The sequence below is a fragment of the Meleagris gallopavo genome, chromosome 3 (assembly GCF_905368555.1).
Source record: "Meleagris gallopavo chromosome 3, MGAL_WU_HG_1.1, whole genome shotgun sequence".
NCBI lineage: Eukaryota > Metazoa > Chordata > Aves > Galliformes > Phasianidae > Meleagris > Meleagris gallopavo.
In genome coordinates, this window is record NC_139406.1 from 21,040,076 (window position 1) to 21,059,938 (window position 19,863).

Here is a 19,863-nt window from a genome sequence, read left to right on the forward strand (position 1 = left end):
TCCCTCCATAATCCCTCCATAAACTAAGCTTCCAGGTCTTTTCCCCCCGTTTTGTTATTTTAATCTTTAATGCTCCCAATCTCAGGTCCCTGGATGTCTTTGATAAGCAGACTTGTGCTCAGATTCTCTACCATTCTGATATTACTGGAAAAATAAACAAAAACGTAAAACAAATAACCAACAAAAAAAGGCAAAATGGATAACTGACAAGTTCTATACTTTCTATACTAATCCTAACCTCATTTATTGTTATTTCACATAATGTATTCTGTCACGTCCATTCTTGAAACTTGTTCATGTTTTCCAGTGTCATTGGAATATTTACAATCCACCATACCAATCTTAGAAAACACGGACTGTTGGGGAAGAAATTTCTACACGTTTTGGTACGGGATTTGAAATTACAATTTTCACAGGAAATGGGGAGGGGAGGCCTATGACACGTGGTGTTTTCTTCTGCTGACAAAGACAGCTTCCCTCAACTTCAGTGGGATAATGAGAGAGTTGGTAGAGAAGTTGTAGCTCTTTGTAAATATTTCCTCTTAGAACTGTTTTGCCTCACATGTTTCATGAACATCTAGCACACACAATGCATGCTCCTTTTTTTTTTTTTGTGTGTGTGTGTGTGTGAAAAAATATTCTTTTGTTAGTGTTTCTGGAAGGATGGGGAATTGTAACTTGATGGTAGAGGACCCAGTAGCAGATAGGAGGTAGCAGGTAGCCAAGGCATCTTTGCTTACATTATCAAAATAGAAAGGATTATCAGGCCCTAGGCAGGGAACAAGACACTTTTAGATACATCTAAAGATAGTAGGGCCTGACCTGAGAATTGTAACAAAACAATATTCTTGATGCTGTAATAATTTTGCAAATTCAAGCAGCTGCATTTTGGGGCAGTTTTTCTTAGATTGACCAACTCCTTGCTATGTGAGATGCTCATTAACAACTTTAAGCATTCAAGTAAGTGCTGATGTGCCCTCAGGTGCTGATGCACTTTCTCCTGCCAAGTGTGGGAGAGTCCTCTAAGCTTTCTGACCTTTGTGCAAAAGCTGCTTTTCTCAGAGGTTTTGGAAAAGTTTCAGACTGCTTATACACTCCTACTTTGTTTAAAAAGCATTGTGATTTCATATGAAGTTTATGGCAGATAGTAAAGCTGATTATATACCATTCAGATTAATACTGTTCTGCTACATAAAATTCATATTTCATACATTTGGAACACAGCGGTTGAAACCTTAATTACTGCTACTACTTCTGAACATTACTGTGGCTGCAGAAAGCACTCTTTTTATTATCTACTGCTTTAATGCTCACAGACCTTCATTATTCTAGTAAACTAAAACTAAACTAATATAAATCCTTCTATTTAAACTCTTTTCTGCTGAAATGTTCATAACTGGAAAAGATCACCATTTGCAAACAGCATTTGTTCAAGCCTTAATAATTTCTGTTTTCTTACATCTTCCTACTGTTGGAACAATGATGACTCAAATGCATCTCAGATGTGGGTGAAGCATTTCTATTTTCACGAATCATTTCACTATTTTTTTTTTTTCCACTATGGCTTCAAAGCAGTATTAAAATGAAAATGCATTCCTTAAGAGAGACTACTGTCCTGTAAGTTACTCTTTCTTTATCTTAAGAAAACTGTATATGAATTGTGTTGTCCTTGCTTTATTTTCTTTCTTTTTTTTTTTTTCACTAAATATGAAGTGACCAAACATATTGATTTTAGCTAATAATATGAAATAGCTTTCTTTACATTTTCTTTTTTAACTGATACAATTTTTGATATCTAAAATATGAAAGGCTACGCTTGATTAGTATTAGTGCTCTTTTCTCTTTTGCCTTTCTAATTCTGACAGATTCCAGAAATTTCTCAAATTCAGTGGATATTTATGCTTATTTATACGCTTATGTTTCAAGGTTGTGGTAATGAGGCATTATTAGTAAGTCTATATCCATTAATTTTGAGCTAATATATAACTACTTTCTGAAATAATAGTTTCCTTACTCTGTTTTCATCTTCTTGCTGAGCCACATCTCTTTCAGTATCACCTATGATATTTAGTATTTTATTCCCTTAAAATAAACTCAAATCTAGTCATCTAGTCATAGATTAAATGGGATGTGAGATAACAATTAAAGCACATAGAACAAATTTAATATTATGTAGTAGTATTGCACCCCAAAGTGGATTTACATATACAAAAAATCAATACAAATGAAGTTGAGGTGTGAATTTAAGATTGATTGGTTAACTGCGCTAAATCCTTGTGTGGACAGTGATTTAAGCATATTTTTATTTTTACTTAATTTGTCTTTATTAACCTACTGAATTTTCCAAGTAAGAAGGTAATGAGATTAAACTAAGCAAATTTGTCACTCTAATTAATTTTCCTGAAGGTTCTGTAAGTACTTGCTTACAGAAACCCTACTAGCAAGAGCTGTTCCTTTACAGTATTTCCATTCTTCTGAGTCTGGAAAGCACAAGATGTGAACAACTGTCTCCTTTAAATGACTGAATTTGATTTCATTTCAGAAATGATCTCAGATTAGGGGAGATGCACAGTATTTCTCCAAGTGTTATTTTATTTTTTATCTATCTAGAGAAGTTTTATGCCCATCCCTTTGGATTCTGTCAGACGTGATTTGAATTCAGCGGACTTAAACCAACAAAAGCAGAATCATTCTCACTCAAAACAATGTCTAAGAAAACACAATTGAAAATAGAGAGATTGTGACTCAGGATGTGTTAAAGTCACTGCATCTGGAAACCTAGTGACATCTAATTTTTGCTTCTTTTCAAGGCTTACAGAAACGATCGTGCTACAAAATTTTCTACTTCTGATTTCAAATGGAAAAATGCAATAAAACAATAAAATGGTGTTTTTAATTGTATTTATTTTCCAAATATAAGCAAAATATGAACCTTACTGTGTTTTTAAAGATAAAAATTGAGGTAGCTGCCGAAACTCAGTGGAGCTGGACCTTTATTTGCAGACTTTTGTAAAGCAAACCATTTATTTGCACACTCTGTTTTCAGTTATAAGATGTCAACTGAAGTATTCCGTGACAGATGTGAATTTTTTCTCTATTTTCTTGCTTTAAAAAACTATATTTTCTTATTCATTAATAAAGCCTTTGTATGTTTGTGAGGGAGGGAAAGGATTTAAAACACAAACAAACTAACAAAAACATTTTAAAATTTGCTAGATAGATCAAGTAAATTTAAGAAATAAGTTATATGGAATTTTATCTTCATTTCTATATGTTTCTAAGTATCATACCACTTGACAAACTATCTCTTCACGTAGCATGCTGTGCAATATTTTTAGTTAGAAAATGATGAATCTGGTGCAGAAGTCCGCAGGTTTTCAAGCACCTGGAATGTATATTTTTGTGAAGTGTCAACTACAAAAATTTGAATTTTGAAAACAAAAAGTGCACAACTGTTATTTAGATTGGGACGGTAATCTCTTTTGCTAAGTGCGATAAGTACCGAAATCATTTCTGTCAAATGTTGTCTACTGACATCCTTTAGTCTCAAGCAAATAAGACAGGTCTGAGCAGACTTGTAATTGCTGCAAATATATGAAATTGAAATAAAATAAAAAATGATCTGAAATAAGACTATTAAGCTAAAATAAATATTATTGTGATAAAAATTTTGACGTTGATTTAGCTCTTTCTAGTGCTCATCAAATGCAACCCCCATTTCTACTGCTATATTTCTAACTGACTTTATATTAAAATATATAATTTGATCTACTCTTTACCACTCCATTCACCTACTAGCACAACTAGTCCACAGGTATTATCCTTATAGGAAAATAGATGAGAAATACATTCCCGCAGCTTTCTTTACAATATATACTTTGACTAGTAAAACTGCATCCTCTGCATCTTTTACCACCTCCTCTTTCTACTTCTCCTCTTTCTCCACTTCTCCTTCTCCTCCGTATTCTTTTTTCTTTAAACTGAAAGTAAAAACCTTTTTTTTTTCTTTCTTTTTTTTTTTTTTTTTCCCCTGAGAAGTATGTTGTGTAGGCTAGCAAATAAGATTTAGATTTGTTCTGGGGCATACAGAATTTAATGTCCTTTTGGAGATCTGCTGTTCGTCTGAGAAGAGGGAGAGAAGATTTTTGTTTCTTTTTTTTCTCTGTCACTCTCTTAAAATCATTTTCCACTATATTGCTGGATGTTCTATGATATTTGAATCATATTAATTATATGATGCTTTCTACAAATCTGTTGTATACAATGCATGTGATGTGCATTGCATTAAAAATATTCATTATAGGCACATGAAAAACAGGTCAAAGAATATCCATATGTTGCTCACCTAAAAGACAATTTCGATGTCCTTCATCATTGTCAACTATTACTGACACTTAACACTATTATTCTATATTTGGACTTGTTTTTTGTCTCTGTTATATCCAAAGATGTAAAAGCCAATATCTTCATTATTTCTTACTCACTAAAGTCAAAAAATTTGAAGATATCTATTAAAAGTGCAGGTGTACACGCAGTGAAAAACTATCACATTTTTGGCAGAGTTTCTTTTTTTCAGCTTTTTTTTGGAAATAATAATAATTGCATACTATTCATTTTTCTGCTAGTGCATGAGGCCTAGGTGATTTTGTAACTAATTTCTGCCGTCACTAGACTTCCCACAAAAATAATCATCAGTTACCATATTTTCTGAAGAGGCAGGCAGGAAGGAAGGGAGGGAGAAGGCACAGAATTGTTAACAGTTTGACAGAGATAGTCCAACACGTGGCTGAGAAACATGTCTATTTTTACTGTTTTTTTTTCTCTTATTTTTTTCTTCTCCTTACCTATTGCCTTCAGTTTATGAGACTAAGAACAAATGCTAATGAGCTTATAACTGGTTTAAACCACAGCAGGTCAGTCACTTCAGGGAATTTGTATTTCAAGTGCATTAGCTAAATTTTTGCAGATAATTAGCAGGTCAGTTAAACAAAATAATTTCCTGCTGCTGGTAGGCATATAGAATTAAGTACAGCCTTATTTTGTTCCTAGATACACCTGCTTTAAAAAAGCTGAGAATTAAAACCAAAGAGTGAATAGAGGAGAAAATGCGATTATGGTCAATAATGATTTTATTTTTAAACTGAGAGGTGATGCTCATACAGTTTTTGCTTTTTTACTTTTATGCATGTTTTTCTTGGAAAAAAAAAATATTGCACACATCAAGGCTTTATTTCCTTTAACCAATTCTGGCATTGCTAGAAAAACAGATGCATACTTAGCTATTATAATGCAAAAATAATATTGTTTTTATAAAATTGTCATTACATATTTCCTCCCTACTTGCATAAATTTAGGAAATCCTAAAAGGAAAGATACTTTCACAAAATTCTCTCCAGGACTCAGCATCTTTAAGGGTCAGAGAAGGCCAGGAATTAATATATTTCAATTAAAATAGTCTATTTCAGACATAACTAACTATAGGACAGGAATTAATAATGGCCATATAAAGAGCTTATTTATTCCAACAATTTTGCATTCACAAATTCACCATACAGAATTCCAAAACCAGATATTTCCCTGCTTTTCTAACTCTGCTAATATGAATAGAATACATCTTGTATCCTTTGCCAAAGGTATCCATTTTGGAGTTCTGTTTCCCTACTTCAGTTATGTTCATCACTGAGGTGAAAACTTTCTAGAAGTGAGTTTGTACTTGATACTTCTCTGTCCTTTGAAATCTTCATTGCTCAGTTTGAATTGGTCATGGCAGTATGAAGGAACAGGAAATGTAGCTGGAGAGATTTAAACTACTGCAGAACCTCTGGATACTATTCAAGAAGAATAATAGCAGATTGAGCATGATCAACTGCCAGATTCCCTGTTGTGGAAATAAAAGCATATACGTTAATTTTCCAGATATATGGGCGTTCATTGCTCTCCATTTCTAGCAGCAATAACAGTGGGATTTCATGGCCAGGAAAGATGACATGAATATGCTATAACTTCAGAAACATACACTTAATTCCTGTGTCAAGAAGTTCTTTCATTAGAAAAAAAAACATCCACAGATTGTTCAATGTCAATGTCAAAAAAGCTCATCAATGCTACAGGAATGTGTGGGTATCACAGGATGGAAAGTGACAAGCACAGGCTACTGCTGGACCATAGCTAAGGTCATTATACGAAATTATATAACACTTTTTGCTAATGTGTCATTGGTATTTCTTTAATAAGACCTTCTAGAAAAGTCACATTTTCTATTTATATTAGAACTGGACAGCTAACAGCTCAAGGGAGAGTGAGTTTTATTAAATTAGAGACATTATTAAACATAGCACAGATGAGAAATTGAAAAATTCCTAACCATATAAAAGAAATCAGAAATGACAGAACTGATGAAACTGAGGGGGAAAAAAAAAAAAAAGGTGGGGTGAAATTGAATTAGATAAAATGATTTGAAATTGTTCCTACAAAACAACAAAAGAGGTGGACATCTGTTAATCAAGTAACTATATATGAGGGATTCAAATAAAGCATCTATTTGGAGAGAGCAGTAATTCCAATTCCTACTAGTTACAAAGTGAATTAAATGATATAAACTAGTAGTTCATATCATAAAACCTCATTTTAAGACCATCCTCTAAGATGTAGGACAGAAAGTGGTAATACCTACACAGTCTTTTCCTATTCTTCTCTACCTCTTTCCCATGGGTGTTTGTGATGTGACATAATAAGTTGGAATAGAAATGAGTATAAGGGCATGAAGAAGAAGCAAGAGATAAAATACGACCATCTTCTACAGGGTGGAGAGAGAGAAAAGAAGGCAGAGAAAAGAAATTGCAACTTACGAAATACATGTATGTTAGATTCCATATTTTCAACTTCAATTTAATTCCCTGACTGAAGCTGAAATGCAACTGACACTAGGCCTTAATACTTACAGTACATTTGATTAGTAAATTTGTTAAGTATAAATATTAGACTACATTTAACCCTCAAGAGCTGATGTCAGCATACTGCTGAGGCCTCAACCAAAGATCTCCTACTGTACTCCACTTTAGTTGAGTCTATGGTTGCAGTATGGTGCAAGTGTCCAGGTTAGTTTCAATTAGGCACAGGTTCAAGTCTATGGTTGACCATTGTGCCTAATACTAACCTGTCAAATGACAGTCATTCTGCATTTATGATATTTTTAATGTAATATAGCACTTTTTAAGTTTAATTTTGAATCTGTATTTCTGTGGGGTCCAGACAAGATCATCTTTACTTGATACCTAAAGCACTAAACCACCAAAACTCCTGTGAAGTTCTACAGAAGTCCTCCCCATATCTGCATCCACTGAAAAAGCACAACAGAAGAATTCTTTGTTTTACATCACTGTAACCTAATTGCATAATGGGTACGTACGCATGATGGGAAGAAGCTCTTCTAAACATTCTCTTTGTCTGTAGCCAGACAAAATGCTATATCATCTCTGTAAAGTTTCCACTCTTGCATTTTAAGAGATTTAGAAAGCAGGAGTTGATTCCTACATTACATTTTTTTCGCTATTTAAAATATAGATTTTAAAAAGCCTTAGATTAATATCTGTCAGCTTTAGAGATGTGAAGAGAAGGTTGTAGAAATGAGAAGTAATTGAGCAAAAACAAGTAAGGTACAATTAAATAATGAAACAGTTGATGTTCTAGCTTATTCCTATAGGATGCCAAACTCACTCTGATATTTCCAAGTTTAGGGCATGCGACATGCAGAGGCAACCTTGTAGTTTGAAGGGAGTTGAACACCTGGAGACTTGGTGACAGGAGAAAAATCATGCTGAATGTGTCCCTAAAAAATGAATTTTATAAATAAAAAATGTGTGCCTTGGGCTTATTCTTTTCAAATAGTAAAAAACAAACTTTCAAATATGGTTGATTTAAAATTATTACTTCACATTCCTTTAGACACAAATCTTCATTCTTCCTCCTTGAGCTCATCAAAAACACTTGCTATAGTCAAATTTTACATAGTGAGAATAATCACAAAAAAAAAAAAAAAAACAGTTGCATATAAGGTGCTATAGTGACAATATAAAAATGAAATGCAAAATGAGAAATGGAATGACTTTAAGGAAAATTTGTCTTTCTTGTAGGCAGATTGACTCCACAAGCAATTGCTTGTAGTAAAATGTATGAATTACTAATAGAAAAGCAAAGCTGAAGTTGATCCAAATGATAGAATCTTTTCTAAAAGAATTTTGCTTATGTTGTGCAATTCATTTCTGCATTTGAAAATAATATGAATCAAGTGTTATTATTTTAAAAGAGGCATGAGAAAAGAAAAGCTTTGTTCTTGAGACATCCACTGTAAACTATTAGGAAAGAAAACATATTTTCATGTTAAGATCAAGAATCTTAAATGCCAGTGTGTTAAAAAGGACCGTGACACATTGCCATTTTATTCTTCCCCACACACAAGATAAAACCAAAGTCTTGTGCAATTTCTGGAAACCTTTCTGCAGTAAGAGATCTTCACACTTTTCATACTTCTGTGACATTCAGAAATGTTTTTCACTAGCTAAATAATCCTTTTTTTTTTTTTTTTTTTTTTTTTTTTTTTCTCTTTAGTAACACACAAATGCTTTTTCTTTCATTCCCATGATACATGTAGGAACAAGAGACTGAAGGTGTTACATGCAATATGCAAACCATTTTCTGGAAAAGGTGGATGTAGCAATGAGGAAATACCTACCACTTCAATTTTGTTACTATGTGTAAACTAGGTAACTCTAGAAATTAAAGTGTTAGGGAAAATGGTCTAATTTCATATCTGAGGTATTAAGATATAGTTATGTATAGTCTAACATATACTATAGTATATTAATATATACTATATATAGTCAACCGTGCATGAATTCAAGGTCAGAGGAAAGATTAATTATATAGTCTGCCCATAACATCTCAAGTAGTTAGTGAACATTAATGAAAAATTCCTCATATATTTAGTACCACAATAACTTAAAGAATTACAGGCCTGCTGTAGCTCATCCTGGGTTAGCATCCAGCGTATTTATTTACGTCATTAATTGCAAAGAGATATCTAGCTTGTTCTTAAAGCCTTCTGGCATCACTACTGGTGAATCAACAGATCTCTTAAAATGCATCTTCCAATTATTTGTTCTTACTCGATAACAGTTTTTCTTAATGGTTTAACTTTTATTATTATTATTATTATTATTATTTATTATTTTTATATTTATCTTACCTTTCTTTACCATAGCTATCTTTTATATATCAAAAAGCTTCCTTGCCTATCTGGCTTGTGAGCTTAAAGTCTTATTTCCTGTTCTGTTGAACCACCACTTTCCCATGCTGCTTTCCATTCTGTACCCTTTTGCAGTGGATTATTTCTGCACATATTACATTTCTAAAGTATTGTGAGATGTGATATATATAATACGAACATTGAGTATACCAGCAATCTATGAAAAAACATCATTAATTAGTTTACCTTTCTTGATGTAGACTTCCCTTTCTACTAAAGAGCAGACCACCTTTTTTTTTTCTTTTTAGTAGTAGTTCCTGCTACTCCTTGTGTGATTATATTTTATAATTTTCTTGTCAATGTTCTGCATGTTAATTAGCTGTATTTCAATATGTGTTTTAGTCTTTTTTAGTTTGTTTCTAAATGCTACTGGTGTATTTTTCTGTTTACTCTTAGTCATCTGATACATTTTTCACTTACTATATGCTTATTTTACATCTTTATTATCAATGGAATACTGTAGGTTAATCTTGATATTTTATTATGTATGTTATCTATCTGCAGGGGAATGCTTGTTTTTATTTCTAGTACTGCTTCTTAAAGAAATGGACAACTCTCCGTAAACATTTAAATATATGAGATCACATGTCAGTTCTCTGCAAATCTAGTTTCATAGTGTACATAGTGATTCCATTCCACTATCGCTTCTTCTTCATTGAGGAACATAAAATCTTATCAGTCAGTTCGAGTTTGTGATTTTTTCTTCTATATTAAATAAAATCAGAATCTACATGTCACATTACATTACATTATTCTAGTTTTCCTTTTAGAGTCTGGCATTTGGCTTAAAAATAAGTAAAGAAAGGAAAGGAAAGGAAAGGAAAGGAAAGGAAAGGAAAGGAAAGGAAAGGAAAGGAAAGGAAAGGAAAGGAAAGGAAAGGAAAGGAAAGGAAAGGAAAGGAAAGGAAAGGAAAGGAAAGGAAAGGAAAGGAAAGGAAAGGAAAGGAAAGGAAAGGAAGAGGAAGAGAAGAGAAGAGAAGAGAAGAGAAGAGAAGAGAAGAGAAGAGAAGAGAAGAGAAGAGAAGAGAAGAGAAGAGAAGAGAAGAGAAGAGAAGAGAAAGAGAAGAGAGAGAAGAGAAGAGAAGAGAAGAAAAGAAAGAAAAGAAAAGAAAAGAAAAGAAAAGAAAAGAAAAGAAAAGAAAAGAAAAGAAAAGAAAAGAAAAGAAAAGAAAAGAAAAGAAAAGAAAAGAAAAGAGTACATCAGATGCTCCTTGTAGAACAGAAATAAAATTTTTTGAAAAAGATAGATTAGAGAAAGTATGGTAAAGGCTGAGATCAACCACAGAACAAAAAGAAAGTGGTTAATGATGCAAGATGGCCTGGCATGTAGTTCATGGACAAAAATGTTAAGTACTGAGAGGCAAGGTTAATATCATTATGTATGGTTATATTGTGAACATAAAACAAAGAAAGATACTAAGAGAAGAGGACAAGGAAGGACATGGACTTAACAAAGCCAGCTGTTAAGAAGGCAGTTAAGAAAGCATTCCCATGAGAAGTTTAGTGAATTGTGCTTGCAGAAGAAAGCATTCAAAAATTCTTGGAATACCTGTTTATAATCATCTATAATGATCTTGATTATTTGAGTTTAATTGAGTAGTTACTTAATATCTTTCTAAGACCGTTCAGTGTACTTTTATCTTAATGAGAAAGTTAAATAAATGCAGATGTATATCATTTTAAATAAAATGACTATCTACTGCAGAGTTGTGAATATGCTTAGTCTCAAGCATCTATCAATACTATCTGTCATTGCATTTCCTGTCGAAAAAGCAAAGTTGTTTGTCATATAATGTATAAAGTCAAATTTCCTAATAAATGCAAAATTTATATTCATTGAAGTGAAATAAGAGTACATATAGCAGACTCAAAATCCTGGAAAAAGCTTTTAGAGACTTAATCTTTTAACAGAAATTCAATAAGAGGATCACCACAGTGGATCAGGGGAGAGAGTCAGAAAGGAAAAATGAGAAAACTTGTGGGTTGAGATGAAGACAATTTAATTACTGAAGTTACATTCACAAGCAAAGAAAAATAAGGACATCATTCACTATTTTTCATAAGCAAGCAGCCACTTATAGGATACCAGGGCTTCATAATACTTACATGAGAAGGCAGACACCATAACTCTAAAGTGTCTCCCCTCCCTCCGGCTTCTCACATATTGCTAAATACAATGTTATGTGGTACGAGATATCCTTTTAGCTGTTGCAATCAGCTGTCTTGGCTGAGTACTCTGTTAATGGGCAAGCATGAGAAACAGAGAAGACCTTGTTTCTGTTTAAGAACTCTTCTGCAACAACTGAAACATTCCTGTGTTATCAACACTGTTTGCATCACAAATCCAAAACAGCAACATATGTGTTATGATGAATGAAATTAAATGTATCTGACCAAACCAGTACACAAGTAAAGATTCTTGCAGAATGATAGTGAGGACAACTTCCCAAGACACCCTTTTCAATCACTGACATTCTAAAAGAAGAAGAGGGGATCTGAACAAGCAGGTCAGTTTCTGTTCTTCATGATCTCTTGGTGGGTTCTCAGAAAGCTAACAGCAAAATTATAGACATTCTTATAGGAGGGTATGATACATTTGTCTATCACTATCTATTTGTTCTCTTTTTATATGTTTATGTCTTTTTATATGTTATATATATATGGCATATATTTTATATATTATGTATGTATATAATACATAAATTAATATTATATATTATATATGTATTGTATTTATATATATATATATCACTCCCTGTACTTGAGCACATCTTCTATCCAATCTTCTAGATCTGAATTTGTATAATGTTATAGTTCTCTGTGCTCTACAATATAATGTATATAATGTATATTGTTTTATTATTCCTTCTGTACTTTTATCATAACTATTAAAATTACCTTGGCTAAGGCATGACTCAATACTGTCACTGAAAATTAAAGGATTTTATTATTATTTGATGATCTCATGTCCAGACACAACAGATTCTCGATGAACCTCTTCCTGTAGTACCTATTGATGACATACAGTGCAATGGAGCAGTGGAATGAAAATAATGCTAAGTTTACAAGTTACACATAATAATTGGTTTTAATATTGTTGCTTTTTGCAGCAGTGACTTCCCGTATCTTTTTTTTTTTTTTTAATAAAACCATTATGAGAAAAGAATAGTTTCCAAAAAAATGTTTCAACATAATTATTTTTCAAGGTACAATAATGAATTAGAATTGTTCTGAATCAGTATTAAATTGCACATGGAACTGGAAATAAGTTTTCAAAGTTTAGATTGGTGGGGGAAATTGGTAGAGGGATAACTTGAAGAATTTGAACTAGTTCTTTCAAAAATAACATCTGACAATTTAGAAAATATTATTTTTTATTTTAATATTTCAAGTTACTTTACCTTTGTTGTCAGGTATATCACAACTATGATTAGGTATCTAAGCCCCTAAAGGAATGCTTTCCATCTTAGTTTTCAAAATTTCCCTGATATAGAATTCCCTGTGATATAGAATCAGAATCACAGAATAGTTTAAGTTGGAAGGGATTAAAGGTCACCTAGTCCAACTCCCCTGCAGTGAACATGGATACCTACAGCTAGATCGGGTTGCTCAGAGCCTGGTCCAATCTGGCCTTGAATGTCTCCAAGGATGAATGTCTTATTGTCAGCTATGATGGAATTGTTTTCTTCAGAGTGTATGATACAATGCTATGTTTTGGTTCTAAAAGAAAAACAATGATGGTAACACACCATTATTTATAGTGGCTGCTAAGCAGTGTTGTACAAAGCCAAGGCCATTCACAGCAAAGGGCCAAAGAGCTGTGAGGGAGCAGAATAAGGACAGCTGGCTTAAACTGGCAAAGGAGATATTCCATACCATATAACACCATGTAAGTGGAGTTTTGAAGGAACTAGGAGTTCATCTTGCTCTCTTCCACTGCTTGGAGGGCTAACTGGGCATCAGTCAGGGGGTAGTGGAAATTCCTTTGCATTACTATAATATACGTATATATATATATAGTCATAATTATTTTCCTTTCCCTTTTCTGTCTTAGAAAATAGTTTTATCTCAACTTTTAAGTTCTACTTTGTTTTGTTTTGTTTTGTTTTATTTTATTCTCTCCCTCACCTCACTGGAAGTGAACAGTTTGCATGGTGCTGAGATGCCTGTTGAGTTAAACCACAACAATGGTGCATCCATCACCTCTTTGGACAATCTGTTCATGTGCTTCTCTACTCTTATCATATATATATTTTTTTTCTTACATCCAATCTAATCTCCCCTTTTTTAGTTTTAAACCATATCCCCTTATGCTATCACAACAGACTGTGCTCAAGAGTCTGTCTCCTTCATTTCTGTAGCTCCCCTTTAGATACTGAATGGCCACTATCAGGGCACCTCACAGATTTCTCCAGGCTGAACAGCCCCAGCTCTCACAGCCTGTCCTTCTCATAGGAGAGATGCTCTATTCTATGGATCATGTTTGTGGCCCTTCTCCAGACACACTCCAACAGGTCTATGTCTCTCCTGTATTGAGGATTCCACATCTGAATGCAGTACTCTTGGAGAGGTCTCTCCAGTGCAGAGTGGAGGGGCAGGGTCACCCCTCTCAATCTGCTGACTACTTCTTTTGTTGCAGCCTAGGATACAGTTGGCTTTCTGGACTGGAAGGGCACACTGCTGGTTCATGTCCAGCTTGCCATCTCCTAGTTTCCCCTAATCCTTTTTAGTAGGGCTGCGCTCAAGCCTTCCATCCCCTGGTTTGTATTCATAATGGGGGTTGCCATGACCCAGTTGCAAGATCTTGCACTTGGCTTTGTTGAACCTCATGAGGTTCTCTTAGGCCCACTGCTTAAGTCTGTCGAGGCCTCTCTGCATGGCATCCCCATATCAAGAAATACAAACCGGGAGTGTTAAAGTCTACCTTTTAAGATTGAAAAGTGAATGGTTACTATCTGTGTCATCTTTTACTTTTTTAGCACCACTTATGGAAATCTCTCATTATTCTTCTGCATGTCTAAACGTTCAGTGGTATATTAAGAGTAATGTTGTTTCAGAGCCCCCTGTAAAACTCAACACAGTTAGCATTTAGATATAAGCTCTATATCACTGCTGGTATTCCAGATTTCACTACATTTTAACAGTTTTCTTAGTAAAACTGTAGTAGTACAAAGGTTCTGGAAAACAATACAAAAGCTAAGGTTTCCCTCATAATTTAATTGAAAATATTTTCTTGTCCCTAGCTTTGTGATTATAGCATTTTCCTGTTGTGCCTCTGCTTGACTTGTGAATCATCAACAATTTCTAGCTCTGGTATGTATTCACTTTTGTTGACTTTCCTCTCTTTTATCACATATCAACTTCACTGAAGCTGAAATAGGTATTCTCATTTTTTTTCTGCAAACCTAGACTTTTGTTTGTTATGCAATTTACCTTGTTCCTAAATTTTGGGATTATAGTCTTTTAAGCACAGAACAAAATACTTCTTCTCAAATCTTACTTACTTCTCACATTTTTCAGCCCCACATATGCACATCTCCAAGGACATCTGGACTGTTTTCATACACACCATATCCATACCAGTACTCCCAAGTCCTTTTCTGCAGAGCTGCTCTATATCTTCTTGTCATCTAGCCTTTATTTATGTTTGGGATTTCACTGTTGATCTGTGTGTTGTTTGCAGGCCCCCCTACAGCAGGCTGTACAGGTAGGCATTCAAGTAGGTCTTGAATATCTCCAGAGAAGGAGAATTCACAACCTCTCTGGTCAGCCTGTTCCAGTGCTCCACCACTCTTACAGTGAAGAAATTCCTTTGTATATTCATACCCTTGTCTTGTCCCCAATGACCACTGAAAAGAGGTTGGCCATGTCTTCTTGACTCCCACACTTCAGATATTTATAAACATTAATAAGATCACTTCTGTGTCTTTTTTTTCTCAAGGCTGAATAGACCTAGGTCACTCAGCCTTTCCTTACAGGGGAGATGCTCCAGGCCTTTATCATCTTTGTGGCCCACTGCTGGACAGTCCCCAGAAGATCACTGTCTTTCTTGTACCAGGGAGCCCAGAACTGGATGCAGTACTCCAGGTGAGGCCTGACCAGAGCATAGTGAGGGGGAAGATCACCTCCCATGACTATGTTCTTTTTAATGCACCCCAGCATCCCTTCTTGGCCACAAAGGCACACTGATGGCTCATCATCAACCTGTCACCCACCAGGATCCTCAGGTCTTTCTCTGCAGAGCTCCTCTCCAACAAGTCATGCCCCAACCTGCACTGATACTTGCGGTTATTCCTTCCCAAGTACAAGACTCTGTACTTGCTCTCGTTAAACCTCATTTTGTTTATTGCTGCCCAATTTTTCAGTCTGCCCAGGTCTTACTGAACGGCAGCACAGCTTTCCAGTGTGTCAGCCATTCCTTCCAGCTTTGTATCATCAGCGTACTTACTGAGGGTGGAGTGGATCCCCTCATCAAGGTTGTCAGTGAAGATACTGAACAAGACTAGACCCAGTTCTGACCCTTAAGGATATGGTTGTCCCAAAAACTCCATATTCTCCAGTTTGGAGTCAAGGATATCATGTGGAACTGTGTCAAATACTTTGCACAAGTCCAGGTAGATAGCACCAGTTGCTATTCCCTTATTCAAAAATGCTCTAATCCCATTGTAGAAGGTCATCAAATTTGTCAGGCACTTTATCCACCAGATGAAGTCTGTAACTTCATCCATTACATCATCTAGTTCAAGCACCTACTTAGAGCAGGGTTGCCTAAATGAGGTTTCTCAAGGCTGAAATCAGTCATATTTTAAATACTGCAAAAGACAGGAACTCCACAACCTGTGCAGACAACTTACGTGCTTGATCATGTACCCGAAAAGAAGTAATGGCACTATAAACTAAATATCAGTGAATTCAACTGTCCAAGAAATCTCATTAACTGGTAAATGCACACTTAAATGTAATGTATAAAACAGTAATTTTCACTGTTGCATCCAAAGTTCTAGAAAAGGTTGCTTGAATTTCTACCAATTTTTTATACTTAAAAATGTATTGCCAAGAAGAATATGCCATATAAAGATTTAACCATCCTATCAAAGAATAACTGTCATCTCAGTGGGAGCTACACTAGCACTTTTCCTTATATACAGTTAAAATGAAATACACACAAACTTTTTAGTAACTAATTTTTTCTGGTGTTAAGCTTATCCATTTAAACTTCAGGCAATCTGTCAGATCAGCATTTATGGCCAGTCGTTGGCATCCAGAGTCCTTCACCAAGTAGAGTAGGAAGTTGAGATTTGTTTTCTTCCTTCATACGTTAGGATACATGTAGTAATTTTTGCACATTTGCATGTACTTTACTCCTTGCTTTTTCTCCACTAGTCTGTAAGGCTGTGTTACATACAGATATTTTTTTTTGATGTTGTGTTTTTCATATGTTGGAGCCTTGCTTTTTATTTATCTTGGTATCTCTAGAACTCCTAAGGATGCTTTCTTCTTGTAAGTGACAGCTGGATAACTGGTGAAGAAGAGTAATTCTTGGAATATTGCTTCTTAAAAATTCTGTGGGTAAATAGATCTACTTTTGAGAATAGGATCAAAAATGAAATCACTAGCAAAAAAAAAAAAAAATAGTTTTTTCATCTTTAGAAGCCTATGGGGAATTTTTTTTCTGATTGATCATTCTACATTTAAATAATCTAGAGGTTGATTCATGCTAGTATTAATCTATTAATCACTATTTTTTTTTTTTTTTCACTGGGAGCTAAATTTAGTAAAGGATATAGAAGAGGGAGAAACCAGACATAAGAGAAAAATTTTAGTTAGAAATCTACAGGGCAAAACAGTAATAATTTTCTAAAAGATGCTTTCTAATTATAACATTATACATGTAAAGCACATGGAAAATGTAGAAATTCCATTCATCTTCCCTACCAGATTATTTCTAGAAGTAATGTCACTTGAAAAAAAGAAAATACTACTTTCATAAGACAGGTAACTACATATAATTGGACCTGGAAGAATAAAATTATAGTGGCCATAGATAAATCTTTTTTATGAATTTCAGACATTCATATTATTTCTTTATTACCTCACCAGAATACAAATATCTGTGTAAATTTATGAAATTTGTTAACGAGGTAAAATCAAGATTATCAGGAAAGGCAACAAAAGCTAACATAGTCAATATAACCTCTGGAATTGTTTCTCTGTGCTATGTCATTGATGGTATGTTTAAAGAAACAAACAAACAAAAACAACAAAAAAAAAGCAAAAATAAAAAAAAAGGAGTATTGTATCTCTCTAAGTTGTTAAATTCAGTGCATTATCTATAAGTAGCTAGACTTACTGACAAGAATAAGAGATTCCCTTTTTTTGGGTCAGTTGGTCCCATGGAACGTTTAGGGATCAACGTTGATGAAGTCGATACATTTTGTGATTGTTCTGACAAAAAGGCAAAGTCAATTATAGCATTTCTTCTCTTGGAAGTTCCTATTTCTACCATAACATAATTAAGAGGTCTGCTTCCCTTTAAAACAGGCTTAGTAAGCATGAGAAGAATCTGTGTATGCGTTCCTATGTGTTTATGTACATGAATGTATGTAATCATAGTGTAATTTATTTTACCCTCAGTCCTTTGGCAAGATGGTTAATTCTCTCTCAGAGAACCTTTCAGAAGTGTCAGTGACTAAGCCAGCCCTTTGAAATCATTTTTGCTTCAGGAATTTAAGTATGTCATTTTTAGAATGCAGATTAACATTAAACTAAGTGGACAAATTATGTATTGAGGCATCAAATCATTTTCATCACAATGAGCTCCTTATGCTTCACTGTATTTTCTAGATAACCTGAAGTAGATAAAATATGAAGAATTCAAGACCACTTAGCATACTTTCTTTAAAAAGAATGATGTTCCAGCAATATTCCATGAAATAAAAACTTGGAGAAAAACAGCCTTAGCAACTTATATAACAGTACTGCATAGAGATCTCTTTTCAGAAGATATTCTTAAACAATGATGTTCTTTTCACAGAGGACTTAAAGCTATGTGTAATTTTTAGAGTGAAGCCATACATTTCTCCTATAGGTAATCCTCTTTTCTGCACTATACTTATCCAATGCTTACATCCTACAAACACTTCTTTCTGTGCTATGATTTCTTCTAGCAGGATTGCACTGCTGTTGTTTCCTGTGTTGTTATTCTCTCTGCATATCATTGTTACACACAGACCTCTACAATAGGAAACACTTGGAAATGCCTGTTCTGCCTAAAGAGCAGAAATCAGAAGCAAACGTGGTATGGAGATATTTAAAAACGTAGTTTCTAAGTGTGTAACTGACTGCTGCAGAGACTGAAGAGTATTTTTTAATGCACATGGATGAAGTAGTTGTCATGGCTTACTTCAATAAAGGTAATACCATTAGGACATTTCCACTAGAATAATAGACTGAATATACTGATTGCTAAAATGTGGAGTCTTCAGCTAGAGAAAGTTTAAAAAGAGATTGGATAGACACCTTACAGAAATAACTAAGGTATCTGTGATCCTTGTTCAGGGCACAGAATGATCTTGTTGGCCTCCTGATGTTCCTTCTGATCCTATAGTTTGTGAATCTGACTGATGCAATGATGCCATGAACAGAAAATGAAGACATTGAGATGAATGTCTATGCAATCTGAAGTCTCTCATGAGTAGAGTATTTATTACATCAAATATGTGAACATGACAGTGGCAAATTACCTATGTGCACTTCCTATCAGTGAATAGAAAAAGAAGCCACCAAAAGCAATATCCCTCCAACTACAATGCATAAAACATAAGAAGCTACTATTACTACTGCTTTTATCCCCATCAACTTTCAAATCCAGCTTTGGCACCTTGTGTTCTTTCTCCTGACTATTAAACAAAATACTACCCCCAGGATTTCACTGTCCATCTACAACATTTAACAATTATAACCAATAAAGAAAAGTAAAAGAATAAAATGTTATTATTTGAGAAAGATGACTGTCTTTGGCATATGTCAGTAGTCTTGCTTTATTTCCATTATATTCTCTACAAATACTTCAATAAGCAATTATGTACCAGGATCCATAAAAGTACAGAAAATGACATTCATCAGAATATTTACAAAATACCATTGGAGAAATGTTTATGAACTATAAAGTAACATATTCACGGCTGGTTGAAAACAGTCTTTTTGCATCTACACAACAAATGCTTAATAACAAATACTTTTTTTTTTTCTTAGTACAGGAAGATCCTTCAGAGCAATATGAAGAAGAGATGTTTAGTTAAGTATAAGCTGAAAGATGGTATGGATGCCAAAATTGATCTTATGTAAGCTGTTCTGCACTTTTCATAACTGTATGAAAAAATAATTTATTTTATGTACATAAAATACCTACTGTATTTGTTCAGGTAAACATCATCTTTCAGACTAAAATTGCTAAGCACTTAGTGGTGTATGTAACAAACAGTAGATAAGCACTTACAGTAATTTGTACAGAGGCACTGCTTCTTTAGTAACTTTATTTGCAATAAAGAAGTACAATG

General features: G+C 34.1%; 2 long non-coding RNA genes across 2 annotated transcripts; one reads left to right on the forward strand and one right to left on the reverse strand.

Moving 5' to 3' along the window:
• Window positions 1-4,595: 4,595 nt before the first annotated feature.
• LOC146544630 (uncharacterized) lies at window positions 4,596-11,499 on the reverse strand. The gene is made up of 3 exons (XR_014882345.1): window positions 11,411-11,499; window positions 7,717-7,828; window positions 4,596-5,878 (listed from the first exon to the last, which is right to left on the reverse strand). It is a non-coding gene; the product is annotated as an uncharacterized LOC146544630 (long non-coding RNA).
• Window positions 11,500-11,722: 223 nt separating this feature from the next.
• LOC146544631 (uncharacterized) lies at window positions 11,723-19,636 on the forward strand. The gene is made up of 4 exons (XR_014882346.1): window positions 11,723-11,811; window positions 14,548-14,617; window positions 15,246-15,391; window positions 19,559-19,636. It is a non-coding gene; the product is annotated as an uncharacterized LOC146544631 (long non-coding RNA).
• The last annotated feature ends 227 nt before the right edge of the window (window positions 19,637-19,863 follow it).